A 14935-nucleotide genomic window follows, 5' to 3' on the forward strand; every position below is an offset into this window, starting at 1 on the left:
AATCTTGTCCAATTATCTGAGACTACCTGGACAAATCTCTACAGTTTTCCAGACAAGATTTTTTAGACATTACTTCCTTCCTAGCATTGACTAGCTGAAGGTCACTCAACTGTCTAGGTGCTTAAGGCCCGACTACAACTCAGTCTCGCAGTTTCTAGACTGATGCCTTATCCACTGCACTGTCAGGAGAAACTTCCTGACAGTTAGAACAATTAACCAGTGGAACAACCTGCCTCCAGAAGCGGTGAATGCTCCAACACTGGAGGTTTTTAAGAAGAGACTGGACAGCCATTTGTCCGAAATGGTATAGGGTTTCCTGCCTGAGCAGGGGGTTGGACTAGATGACCTCCAAGGTCCCTTCCAACTTTACTATGATGATGATGATGATGATGATGATGACGACGATGATTATTATTATTATTAAACTTTCAAATAGAGGTACATAAATGAATTGTAACTACTTGCCGAAATAGAAGGTTATGAACTAGGTGAAAATGTCTCAAGGCACTTACTGGTATCCAACTGTTCTTTACAAGTACATTTAAAGAGTAATGTAAAAGACCTTGTTTTAAAAGTCTTCGGAGGCAAGTTAGCATTTCACAGCAAGTATAGTTCCCAGGAAGTACAATATGCAGGTAACAGAATTTTACAATATCTCTCTAGATGGTTGGAGTTTTCCCAGGTTTTTTTAAATGAACATTGTGTCAAAGAAGAAGGCTAACAACCTCTTCAGGAAATTAAAATAGCTATATAGCAAAAAACACCATGTAGTCGTTAATCGCAAAATATGAATAGTGGAAAGTACTGTAGATATAAATGCTGCCAGCCTTTAGGTTTGTTTTTTTTTTCATACCTGAAGCCTTCTGACAAACTATGCTGGAAACTTAGCAGAATTCAGATCACTATATAGTTAATCATTTAGCATGGGAGGCTGCTGTTCAAAAAAACAACCGTAAAAGTGCCATTAGGTAATACAGTGCCTAAAGGAAATTTATGGATTGTGATCATTGTTTCTAGATATGATTTAAAAATGTAAACAGGTGCTGTAATGTTTCTGATACAGGTTTTATTTCATATACCCCAAATATACTGTTTTGCTATATATTGATCAAACTGTAAGGAATCAGATATCAAAAGCCTCCATACAAATTTATTTTATAATAGATTTCATCAGCAATGAACAGGTGGGTCACTTGTTATACCTGCATATAAGGTGTGGATTGAAGCCAGTAAAGCAGAACTATAGCTGTAATTTTAAAACAAATTGTGACCCTCAGGGCAATGTGGCAACTGGAAAAAGATAAGTCAAAATAGGTTTTACAGCAAAAACTGTTATTCAAGAATGATTGCAAAAATACTAGTTTTTATTTGGTTTCTAGTATTGTGCTAATAAAACAAAGATGAGCACCACCCACTATAGTTGGCAGAATAAAATCCATAGAACTCCTTTACTTTATTGTGCTAATGGATTTTAAATAGTTCACAGTAGAATTGAAGTAGTACTATAATCAAGAAAGTGAAATTTAAATCATTACAAATTTGGATTGCTTTGCAAAAAACACAAATATATCAGTTTAAACAAATCTGAATATTTTGCTTTATTGTACAATCCTTCAGCAAGCTGGGCAAAATCCATCTCAAAGGCCTGTTACAGTAATAAATATTAGACACTACTACACTGTATTTTATAGTGGACAAAATCAGTTTGGCTTCATTATTTCATTGATAACTTTAGCTTCATTAACACCAGAAATTATAATTTGTCAATATTTCCACAGAGTTAAAAAAAAACCTTGGTAATATGTCATTCTTTTCTTTGTATATTATTAGTTGACTCATGTACCACATTCAAAAATTGAAGAAACAGTTGAACATAAAATGCGATATATCAACCATCTGTGAATCACTCCATTGATTTGACAGATTGAGTAGATTTTACTTCAAATATTGGTTGTGATGCAGCTAGCAAAAAACATTTAACTGTGCCATTGACTGTAATGCAGTAAGCTTAATTAGCTACTTGATTGTCCCTCTAAAAGCAGGTGGACTCAAAACTACTGAAATATCATCATTGGCTGTGATTTGTATTTTAATTTGTGTTCTTCCCTCAATTGCAAAGGAAATAGCATAAAAGTTCCATAAATAAGTATTTCTTTTTTGCTTAAATAGTACAAATACAGCTGCAAATAAGATTACGTAAATGTACTAGCAGTGCTCTGTTCTTATATCTAAATTCAAGTAATACATATGTTATTGGGCAAATAACACGAGCTTAAGAATTTTCATTATACCCAGTCATATAATAAGTTAGTTCATTCCATTCATTGATTAACTGATAAAAACTCCTTTTTTTTTTTTTTTACTTCTGTCTGTATTCAATTCAGGCATTATTTTGATAATCTGAAAAAAAACATAAGCTAATGAACATGAGAAGGTTGTCTTTGCTTACTGCCTGCCTCATGAAGCAACTGTTTGAAGTTAGAACCATGAAAAAAAAATCAACTTTGTGACCAATCCTCACTTTGATGGCCATTGTAGCATCCCATGGTTAAATGATCACCATTCCCATGTTTTCCAACCAGCTTGTAACAAGCAGAGTTATTTGAGAAGGCGGATATAAAATCATAATTTGCAGTCGTGGTTTTTTTTGCTTCTCAACCATGCCGCTTCGGTTAAGGGAAATATGGTCATAAGACCATCAGTCATGTGATTTTTCCACTTAGCAACTGTAGCATTTAGCAGCCAAGCTGCCAATCCCAATTATGGTCACTAAACTAGGGCTCCCTTTAGTATCATAATGATGCTTATTTCAAAATATGGATCCTAACGCTTATTAATTCAAACCAGATGGTAACTGTTTACTTTGAGTACAATATTGCTTGGCTGATATAGGATGGAGACTTATTACCAATTATAAGTGAAGTCAGTGAAGGTCACATGTACTGCTCTGTTAGTATGGATGCCAGGAACAACGAAACTTCAAAACTTATTGAGGCAAGTGAAACAAAAGTAAGGGTTTTGTTGTTGTTTATGCTTTCCTCATCAGATTCAGGTCCTGCAGGTGTGAAAGTTCGGTAGAACAAGCTAAGTGTCTTTCCATAAAGCAAAGCATTATTGAATAAAATTGGACCGAGAAATTCAACATTGAATAATTTATTAGGATCTTAAATGCTTAAGTAGCCTGAAAGATTATATATCACAACCATCTATAGGAAAGGTAATTGGAAACAAATTTCTTCAAGCCTGCTCAGATCAGAAGACATTAATTGGTAAATATACACTGTTACTTGAAAATATTGACTGTTATCTAGACTAATAAGTTTTACAGGTAATTTCTTTTAAATAAGTCATTCATTCAATACCCATTCCGGTGGGAGAAAAGCAACCAAGTCACTTTGCTAAGTCAATATTTGTAGAGTGTTAATATTGATCTTTTCCCATTTGTTTTCCCTTTCCTGATTCAACCTTTACTAGTTTTATTTCAACAGAAAATAATAGCTAGAGAAATAAAAAACATTAGTTGGAAACTGTTAAAATGCATTAAAAATGTGCACCTTGAGACCACTGTATAAGGGAGAGAGAATGGTTATGACCACGTAATGTAACTGCAGCTAGAAGACTGAACTGATTGTTCTCTGGAGTTACATTTTTGTTTCAAATAACAACTCTCTATTTGTTATTGAACTCTGAAGTCCTTTATATCTTGAACACTGCTAGGCAGTGACATTTGTTCTATATTAAAATTTTAAAGAATCCTCTCTGAGGATATTTTTTCTCTGTGTTTAGATATTTGAACCCCTACACAATTTAGCCTGTAATTCCAATATGTTCAAAGATGATATATGGTGTGTGAAAATATAGAATTCTGTACCACTAATAATAACAGGTTCTGTTTCAACAGCCTAATAAAGAAATAATGAGAACTAGCTTTCCAATCTCTTGCTAGTAAACTATCAGGCTGGTAGCTATAAGAAATTTGTTTGGTTTGTTCAACTTAGGCTGTATTTCTATGTAATCAGTAGACTGTCAGATGATATGGAAGTGGTTTTTTGCAAGGAGATAGAATTCATTTATTTATATTGCTTGAATGCTGCCCATTTCAATAGGCTAGACAACCAGCATAAACGTACAAAGTTCTCCAAGAAACTCCTTACATATCCTTACATTACATAAAAATTAAAAAACAAGCACCAATAAATACAAATGCCACATGCCAGCAAAATCACCTCTCAGTCTAAGAATATGTTACTTCTCTGCAAGACAGAACAGTTAGGCGTTTGATAATAAATCATATGTGCCCTATGTAGATTCTCAACCCAACCCAAAAAAAACCATGTACCACATTTACATAAGAAATGTGTAAAATAAGTCTCTCAATTTAAAGAAAAGTTCAAGACTGAAATTTCCATGGAATAAAGGATTGAAAAATCAGTAATTAGATACTTAAAGGCCTTTACCTACTCAATTTGGATGTTATTTTTATTTTTGTCTTAACTCTGGAAACCAACCACACACAAGAAACAAGAGGGTTATACTTATAAGGTGCCCAGACAAACACCCTCATATCTGGCAAATGCAGAACATTCACATTTGTGTTTTATTTTGCTTGTGCCTACCGTCAAATGTCTTTAGTAAAGGCTTATGTTAGGGAATAACAAAATAAATTAAAGCTATCCTTCCACTGCTCTATCTTCTCAGTTACCTGTGCTGTTGCAGCTTCAATAAATCTCACATCAGTTACGGAAGGTGTTCCAGGTGGTCATTTTATTACGCAATAAATATGTAGCTATTCTCTCTTTCTCTCCCCCCCCCCTTTTTTTTTGCAAGAGATATAAATTTCCTTCCTTTAAGAAACTCTTTCCTTTCCGATTTCCTAGCATTCCGGAGGTATTTTGTTCATGGAAAAAAACATGTTCTCCTCCAACTAGCATACCTTGTGGATTTCGAAGAAGTACTTTTTGGAATATTTGTTTATGTTGAAGGCACTAGGCGACTTAGGCTCCTGAGATTATCAGCGATGAGTGATAGGTTTCCCATTCTTCTTTCGGAATCATTTTGAAAGGCTTTTCCCATGTCACGTCTACAGTAATGTCTCAGCAGCACACCGTATCCTTTCAAACTGAAAAGGAAAAAAGTCTGCCAAGTAGCAGGAAACCCATTCCGTTGTAATTTCTTGCTGTTTGTGTCCATTATTATGCTGCTAAAATAGTGCATTGATGTAGCCACCAACAGTCTAAATCAACTTGGGAGCAGCTTTATTTTTTATTTTTTAAATAAATATTTCTAAATCATACATTTTAGGGAGGACTCCTCTGAATGGAAGGATCTCTTGTCAGTTGCTTAGAAAAAAATAGGATTCTGTTAACAACTTTGTTACAAAAAACCTAACTGCATACATTTTCTACATGTCATATTTCATTAAAAACATTCAAATGACCACATGCAAAATTGCAGGTACCTTGATCCAGCCAAAAAATTCATGTCAATCTATTGCCTTTTGGAATTACCTGAGTTTGTACAATAAAGTATATATACTTAAATGGAAGCTAACAGAGCTCCATATGTTGTCAAAATGGTTTTATTATAGTTCAATTATAAAGCTGTAAAATTATGTTTGCCTTCTGATTCTTTAATGAAACCACATATAGGTAATCTGCAGATACAATTCATTTTAACACTTTTAAATCACCTTTAGGATAAGATAAGGAATTGGGAAAAGCATCCAGAGAACAGATTCTCTGGCACATAGATGTCATATAGATGAATTCATTAATGTTGATAAGAAACTGCACAATGCAGAAAAGAAACTGAAATTAATGAACTGTTTCAGGATTCCAACAAATTAAATAGACCGTGAAAGAGCAGCAGCATATCAAGCATCTAAAGAATAAAGTTCAGTCTGTTTATAATGCCCTGATTGTTTATTTCCAACACTACATAATATTCAACATTATCTTGAAATGCAGAAACAATTTTTAAAAATATGTTATGAGAATATTTACATTTTGTGTTTATATACTGATCACAAATATTTCGGTAGTTGATTTTCTATCCAGGGTAGAAAGTGAATGATATTGGAAGAATGGTACTTTTTACAAATTCCCTGACTATTGTTACAGATAAAATATATCATAAAAGACTATTCTTTTCTCAGTATTAAGACTCAATTATTATAGTCTCCAAAATGTCACAAGTAATATTGGGGACATGGTTGTAACAGCCCTATTTTCATTATGAACATCATAAACCCATCCTTTATTGCACCCTGTGGAAGACTCTAGTTAGACTTTATATTCTGTACTCTTTTACTCAACTATATCTTGGTTTCCATTGACTAAAAATCTAAAGGATGCTTTTTAAAAAAAATAGGAAAAAATGATCATACAGAAGATGTAGGATAATTACCTCACCTGCACTTAATGAATTAGCAAACTGTATTGGTTTTGAAGTGTTGATTTATAGTAGTTACTGGAGATCAGATATATGTTTTTCCTCAGTGATTTTTGAAAGCCCTGGGAAAATAATAGAATCCTAAACAGGGTGATGATTAATTGAAATCTTCTGGAATGAAGGGATTATGCATAGTAAATACTATTCTTTGATCATTCATAATTGTCTTTTTTATATTTTAAGTCAGGGGTCTTCTGGGAGTTGAAGTCCACAAGTCATAAAAGGGCCAAGTTTGAAGACCCCTGTTTTAAGTAATGACTGTGACAATTTTTGCGGCTTTTTTCTGTTTTTCTTCTGTTCTCACTTTCCACTGAACCCAGTATGTTGTAATGTTCTGCTTCCATCCAAATATGTTTATTGTCACTACTTGAAAAGGCCCAGTTGAATTCAATAGAGCCTCACAGTATAGGATTGCACTCTTTGAATAAATTTGTGATTAAATAAGGTTTATGAAAAAAAATGAACATTTTCTCAATTGTTTGAAATGAATATGTTGTCAGTTTCAGTAATGAAAATATTATCATTGTCAACCATAAATATAGAGTCTCCAGAATCCTGGCATCACCATTGAATATAACTTCCATGATTAAATTTTCAAATTTGAGCATAGAAAAGGGTTGAGAAAGGCTGGTTATATAAATTATTTGTAGCATGTTGGTTGGTTCCAAATGAAAAAGGCTGAAAAATAGTAGTTCTGTCCAGTGAATGGAGAATTTTTAAAATTCAATGTTTCTTTGCACTAATACTGAAATACACTGCTATTTCATTTATTTATCGTGTTTATTCAGTCTGAAGATTAGATAGTCTTATCTATTGCCTTCCTTCTACAAACAAGCTTAAAATTTTAGTAAGATATCAGATTTATATAACCTTCAAGAGCAAGAAGTATTGAAATGCTATATTTATCTCAGAGCCCATCTCATACATTAACTTCAGAGGTAACAGAACACTGGACAAGTAAATGTCAGTTCTGAAATTAAAACCATTCTAGTAATTTCAGAATCTGTCCTTCAAGTCAAGCTGAAGGCATTCATACTGATGCTTAGTGTAGCTGTATTTTAATTTATGGAAGAAATGAAATTATAATTAGAAAACAATTTTTGAGCACAAAGCCTGCTTTAGACTGAAGCCACTGTTGGAATACATCCATCATGGTATGTCCCACTGAAAAAGAAAACCTCATGCAGCATTTTTATTCCATTAAACAACCCATAACCAGAGTGTAACATGGTCAAAGAATAAGAAGCTTGGTTATGGAGTGCCCTGTTGCAACCTCACCAAAGATGATAGTTAGGATTGTGACTGACAGTGAAAAAAGAGCAAATGTGTACTCATTGCTATACACTTATTGAGGAAAAAAAAATGTTTCCAGTTTTCATCCATGTAAACCCATACTCAAGGGACAAAAATTGTGCTCTTAAGACTTAAAGGTGCACCTTCCTATGTACCAAAAAATCAAATCATGACATCTGGAAGACTTTGTGTGATATGATTGAAATGTATCATGATTTTGTAATTTATTGAGATTTTCTAGAATATAAACCTTCAAAATGTTTATTGCTAATGTTGCATTGCCAACTCTTGGTGTAGTATGCAGACAGAAAAAAGAAAAAATGTATATGACAAAATGTCCATCAATACAAGCCTGATTGCTAATCTGTGATAACCCTTGACCTATATTGGCTCAACAACTTCATTTTGGCTTTTGCACTCAAAGAACATAGACAGGGGTATCAAACTGCTGGTCCACAGGCCGGATGTGTCATGCAGAAACCGCGCCCACCCCAATGCCGGCAATGGAGAAAAAGTCACGATATGTTGTGATACATCACATGATGTTGCGAGTTTGACACCCTTGATATAGACCATGACAAGCAAAAACTTGGACTTTTCTCTTTAAAGTTTCCTACCTGACTTAATTATTAATATCTTACCTTTTTATTTTTAGGTTTATCTATTAAACACAAAGGACATGTATCAGGAGCTGGGAATTTATTTCACACTCCCAGTCTGCAGCCTCTTATTCATCATTATATTTTACTATTTAGTCTTTGGTTATGCTAAACTCTTCTTTGTGCGATGTTTACACCCAGCCATTTTCCATTCATGCATGTTCTCCAAATCATAAACATAAATTTGGTGCTGGTAATAATAATAATAATAATAATAATAATAATAATAATAATAAGAAGAAGAAGAAGAAGAAGAAGAAGAAGAAGAAGAAGAAGAAGAAGAAGAAGAAGAAGAAAAAAAAAAAAAAAAAGAAGAAGAAGAAGAAGAAGAAGGAGAAGGAGAAGAAGTCCAGTCTGAACATCTGGCTGACTGTGCGATGATTAATAATAATAATAATAATAATAAATATAAATAAAAAATACGACTTGCCTGTGTCCGAAAAGTCGTAGGGAACATAGGGTGGAAAAGGTTGTTGAGAATGAGAGGATGAAAATCTTGTGGGACTTTCGAATACAGACAGATCGCCATTTGGAACAGAATACTCCAGATATCGCAGTTGCAGAGAACCAAAGTCTACAGCTGATTGATATCGCTGTACCAGGAGATGCCAGAGTTGAAGAAAAAGAACTGGAAAAAATTACAAAATAGCACGACCTGGCCATCAAAACTGCACGATTATGGATGAAACGTGTAACAGTGGTACCCATTGTCATCGGGGCACTGGGAACTATGTCCAAAAACTTTGCAAAATACATCAAGAAACTGCAGCTTCCTGCAATAACTCCAGCAATGTTACAAAAAACTGCGCTACTCGGAACATCTTATATTTTAAGGAGATACCTGGTTGATGCCTAGGATGCTGGTAGCAACCTGTGTCAACAATCAGCGCCAGCCAATTTGAATGTTCAGTTGACTGAGGTTCATGTTTAATGAATAAAAGATAATAATAATAATAATAATAATAATAATACCACCTTGACGTGGTTGTGGGGCTTGTGTACTCTGAAGAAGATGAGAGCTATGCCAGAGGTTCAACCATACTGGACAGGTCTCATCAGAGGAGTCAGACAAAGAGTGTCTCTCCCATAAAAAATATGGTGAGACGTAAATTTCAGAATGCCATACCGGCTCGGATGTCGCCCGGGTTAACAAGGTCCGCGCTAGATATTCGAGTTCTTGGATATCCGGTGAAAAATGGGTTACAGGACTCAGGACTGTTGGCTGAGCAACCAGGGTCAGCAGCTGCAGAACTACTGGAAGATAAGGTGTCTACCTGTCGCAGATACACAGTGATTGAAAACAAAGAAATAATGATCTGTTACTACAGATCAAGTCCAACAAGAAGAGGATATCTAAAACGAATGCACCAGTTCTGGAAAGAACAACATCCAGAATCAGAAATAACAAAACAGAGACTAGCAGATCAATGCCGATTTATAATACGAAATAAAGTATTCACAGAAACAGAATTGGACGAACTGCAAAGGTTTACCCAGGGCAAAGAAATCAAAGCCTTACAAGAAGTAATTCAGAATGTAGAGGCAAACCAGGGGTAGTTGGCAGTGAAAGAATCCAGTAGAGATATACAACTGTTCTCATTTGGAAACCAGGCACCTCTTCCTCAGGAAGAACAAAACCCTCTAACTAAAGAAATAAAAGAATTGAAACAAAGAATAACTGAGCATCTAGACCAGCACAAAAACAACAGAATAAGGCTACCTGCATTGAAGCTTGTTCCAAAGAAACAGCTAGCACAAGCATTAAAAGATGCAAATACTGCAATAGCAAGTATAAGCACCAATTCAATGCAAGAAACAAACCAACTAATGTACAGCACAGCTGCAGTTATAACAGAATACCTGGGATGCAAAATCAACAAAGAAGAAAAACAAACAAACAGTGCACCAGAAAAATGGAAGGTTAGACGAGAAAATAAGATCAGCAAGTTAAGATCACATGCAAGCAAGCTAGAACAGATGAAAGAAAAGAAGCTGAAGAACAAGAAGACGAAAGAATACCTAATCAAGAAATACCACTTAGAAACAAGGAAGATCAAGGAAGCACTGGAAATAATAAAGCAACAAATAAAAGCTATAGCCAGGAAAATCAGTAGATATGAAGCTCGAATTGCAAACTATAGGCAGAACCTCCAATTTCAATCCAATCAGAAACGTTTCTACCAATCCACCAATGGAGAAACTGCAATGAATCAGTCAGTACCTGACAAGGAAGAAACAATGCAGTTCTGGAAGCAGATATGGGATAACCCAAAGAAATACAACAAAGATGCGGCTTGGTTAAAAGAGGTGGATGCAAATAAAACAGAAGTTGAAATGAAAGAACTAGTAATAACAACAAAAATGGTAGAAAAAAGAGCAAGGAAAATCAAAAATTGGTCAGCACCAGGTGAAAATGAACTGCATGGGTTTGGTTGAAACATCTAACTGCTATACACCCACTCATTGCCAAGCAGTTCAACAATATACTACAAGGAGGAGAAATTGAAAAGTGGCTAACAACTAGGAAAACCTACCTAATAATGAAAAATCTAGCAAAAGGGGCAACACCAGGCAACTACAGGCCAATTACCTGCTTACAACAACTTTCAAATTACTAACTGGTGTGGTAGCTAATGCAGTACAACAGCATCTAGTTGAAAACAATCTCTTTCCACCTGAGCAGGAAGGAAACCGCCCCAATAGCAGAGGAACAAAAGATCAACTCCTAATAGACAAAATGATCTTGGAAAACTGCAAGAAAAGGAAGACCAACCTGAATGTGGCATGGATTGACTACAAAAAGGCATTTGACTCTCTGCCACATGACTGGATAATCAAATGCCTAGAAATAACAGGAGTCAGTAGAAACATCAGAAAATTTGTGCAAAGATCGATGGCACAATGGAAGACACAGTTGCAGATCAATGGTGAGAGACTGGGAGAGGTTAATATCAAGAGAGGAATATTTCAAGGAGATTCATTATCACCATTACTATTTGTTATTGCACTGTTTCCTCTGTCAACAATACTGAATAACTCAGGACATGGCTATCAAACATCAAAAACATCTGCCAGACTATCCCACCTCCTTTACATGGATGATCTGAAGCTGTATGGAAAAACATCATCTGAAATAGAATCGCTGCTCAACACTGTCCGTATATATAGCCAAGATATTGTTATGGAGTTTGGCTTGGACAAATGTGCCACACTTACTATCAAACAAGGAAAAGTAGTGAAAACTGAAGGAATCAAGATGCCCCACGAAAATAACATTAAGAGTCTGGATGAGGAAGATTACTACAAATACTTGGGTATCCTTCACGCTGACAACATCAAGCACACTGAAGTCAAGAAAAAGATTAGAGGTGAATACATCAAGAGAGTGAAGAAGATCTTAAAGTCCAACTCAATGGAGGAAATACCATAAAGGCAATCAACACCTGGGCAATTCCAGTCATTAGGTACACAGCTGGAATAGTGGACTGGACTCAAGCAGAACTAAAAGCAATGGATAGGAAGACCAGAAAAATAATGACAATGAATCATGCCCTTCATCCACGCAGGGACATTGACAGACTTTATCTATCAAGGCAAATAGGTGGGCGTGGAATGCTACAAGTACATCAGATGGTTGAAGAAGAAAAAATGGTTTTGGAAGAATATCTGAAGAACAATGATGAAGATGCACTGAAATTAGTATATCAGGAAGGCTTACTGACTACTGGAGAGACCAAACTGGCCTACAAGAAAGACCAAATGAAGAACAGAATAGAGGCATGGGAAGACAAAGCACTACATGGCCAATACATGAAAAAAATAGCTGGGAAAGCAGATAATAATAAAACCTGGCAATGGCTAAGAGCAGGAAAATTGAAGAAAGAGACCGAGGGACTAATTCTGGCTGCACAAGACCAAGCCTTAAGGACAAATGCATATAAAGTCAAAATTGAGAAGACAGCAACAGACAGTAAGTGCCGCCTATGCAAAGAAGCTGAAGAAACAGTGGACCACCTGGTAAGCTGTTGCAAGAAGATTGCACAGACTGACTACAAGCAGCGGCATGACAAAGTAGCAACAATGGTGCATTGGAAGATCTGCAAAAAATATCATTTGCCTGTAAGCAAAAACTGGTGGGATCATAAAATAGAGAAAGTCATAGAAAATGATAAAATTAAACTGCTCTGGGACTTCAGAATTCAAACAGACAAGCACCTGCAACATAACACCCCAGACTTAACAATTGTCGATAAGAAAGACAAAAAAGTCTGGATAGTGGACGTGGCAATGCCTGGAGACAGCAGAATAGACGAGAAAGAACTGGAGAAGATAACAAAATACAAAGACCTACAAATAGAAATAGAAAGACTGTGGCAAAAGCAAGCAAGGGTAGTACCAATAGTCATAGGCTCCTTGGGTGCAATCCCAAAACAACTGGAGCACCACTTGAACACCATTGGCATTGACAAATTCGCTATTAGTCAATTGCAAAAGGCGGCCTTATTAGGAACTGCTTCCATCCTGCGACGATACCTGTAATACCATCAAACATCCACATCTGCCTATCCCAGGTCCTGGGTAAGGACTCGATAGGTAGACAAAATGCCAAATCCAGTCTGAACATCTGGCTGACTGTGCGATGATCCATAATAATAATAATAGAGTTGGAAGGGACCTTGGAGATTTTCTAGTCCAACCCCCTGCTCAGGCAGGAAACCCTATACCATTTCAGACAAATGGCTGTCCAGTCTCTTCTTTAAAACTTCCAGTGTTGGAGCATTCACAGCTTCTGGAGGCAGGTCGTTCCATTGATTAACTCTTCTAATTGTCAGGTTGCTTCCCTCTTTGATCCATTGGTTCTTGTCATGCCTTCAGGTGCTTTGGAGAATAGCTTGATTCTATCTTCTTTGTGGCAACACCTGAGATATTGGAACACTGCTATCATGTCACCCTTAGTCCTTCTCTTCATTAAACTAGACATACCCAGTTCCAAATCTTTTAAGTATCATATCTTTGTTAAATGTCAATGTTAAATGTGTGATAGAAGCAGTAATTGATTTAACTGTTTGGAATTCAATCCAATGAATTTTGATTTTCTACAATATGCCAGGATAAGATGTAGTTAGCTAGTTTATGGCTCAAAGAAACCAGCTGGGCTACCCTAAGCCAATCATTATCTTTCAGTCCAACTCAACTCAGAAGGTTGTTGTTATGAGGGAGAAGGAAGGTATGTTGGAATAAGTTCACCACTGAGTTATTTGTAAAAATGATAAAGGCGGGATACAAATACAATAAAATAAAAATAATCTCAGCCTCAATGATTAGTTTATTGTTGTGCAGGTCTACCCAATTGGATTAATCCCATAAGCCATGGTTCAATTAAACATAAATTGTATGTGATATGAACACAGTCTTGTCATGTGTCTGACTGATTATTCATTCTTTGCATCATGGCTTACTCAGTCTCTTTCTTTAGGTGATGAAGCCAAAAGCATTTGAAATAACAAGGCTAAAGATAATGGTTACAGCAGTTAGTAATTTTGATTAATCTTGGAAAAATGAACATTTACACCATCCTTGATAAATATTTAAGAAATTCCTAGGTGTGTATGCTAAGTGAGAAGTTGGGTTAATTAGCTTAATTAAGGAATTCTGGAAGAAAGCATGGCAACCTAATTTTATATTACTACTAAGGAAATTGCAAGAATAGGTCCATGTAGCCACCAAGAGTTAAGCTTGATTTAAAAAAAAATCACCTTTTTTGCAGTGATAAAGCTGTAACAAGGATCTAAAAACAGAAAGCTCAAATGGGAAGTCAGCTCATCCTCTTTGTAGGGAGGAGAAGAAAAGTGAGATACTTTTAACATCAATACCTGGGAAGATCCTAGAAAAAATAATCAAAAAACAGATCTGCAAACAACTAGAAGAAAACAAAGTCATAACCACTAGCCAGCACGAGTTTGTTAAAAACAAATCATGCCAAACCAATCTTATTTCACTCTTTGATAAAGTGACTAAACTAGTAAACCAGCGAAATGCTGTGGACGTAGTATACTTAGATTTCAATAAGGCATTTGATAAAATAGACCACAACCTACTCCTTAATAAGCTAGAAAAAGGTGGAATAGACAGCATCCACCAGATGGATCTGTAGCTGGCTGGCAAACCGTATTCAATGAGTAGTCCTCAATGGCACTACATCCACATGGATAGAAGTAAGCAGTGGGGTACCACAAGGTTCCGTCTTAGGCTCAGTACTCTTCAATATCTTCATAAATAACTTAGATGAGGGAATTGAAGGGGAACTCATCAAATTTGCAGATGACACCAAACTGACAGGAGTAGCCAACATCCCAGAAGACAAACTCAGGATCCAAAAAGATCTAACTTGAACAATGGACCCTATCCAACAAAATGAGTTTCAATATGGAGAAAAGCAAAGTTTTACATTTAGGCAGGAAAAATTAAAGGCACAAGTACAGATTGGGCGAGACCTGGCTTAAAAACAGTAACTGTGAGAGGGACCTTGAAGT

This window comes from Crotalus tigris, unplaced genomic scaffold, assembly GCF_016545835.1.
Source record: "Crotalus tigris isolate CLP2741 ecotype Arizona unplaced genomic scaffold, ASM1654583v1 scf7180000024385.1074895, whole genome shotgun sequence".
NCBI classification, from domain to species: domain Eukaryota; kingdom Metazoa; phylum Chordata; class Lepidosauria; order Squamata; family Viperidae; genus Crotalus; species Crotalus tigris.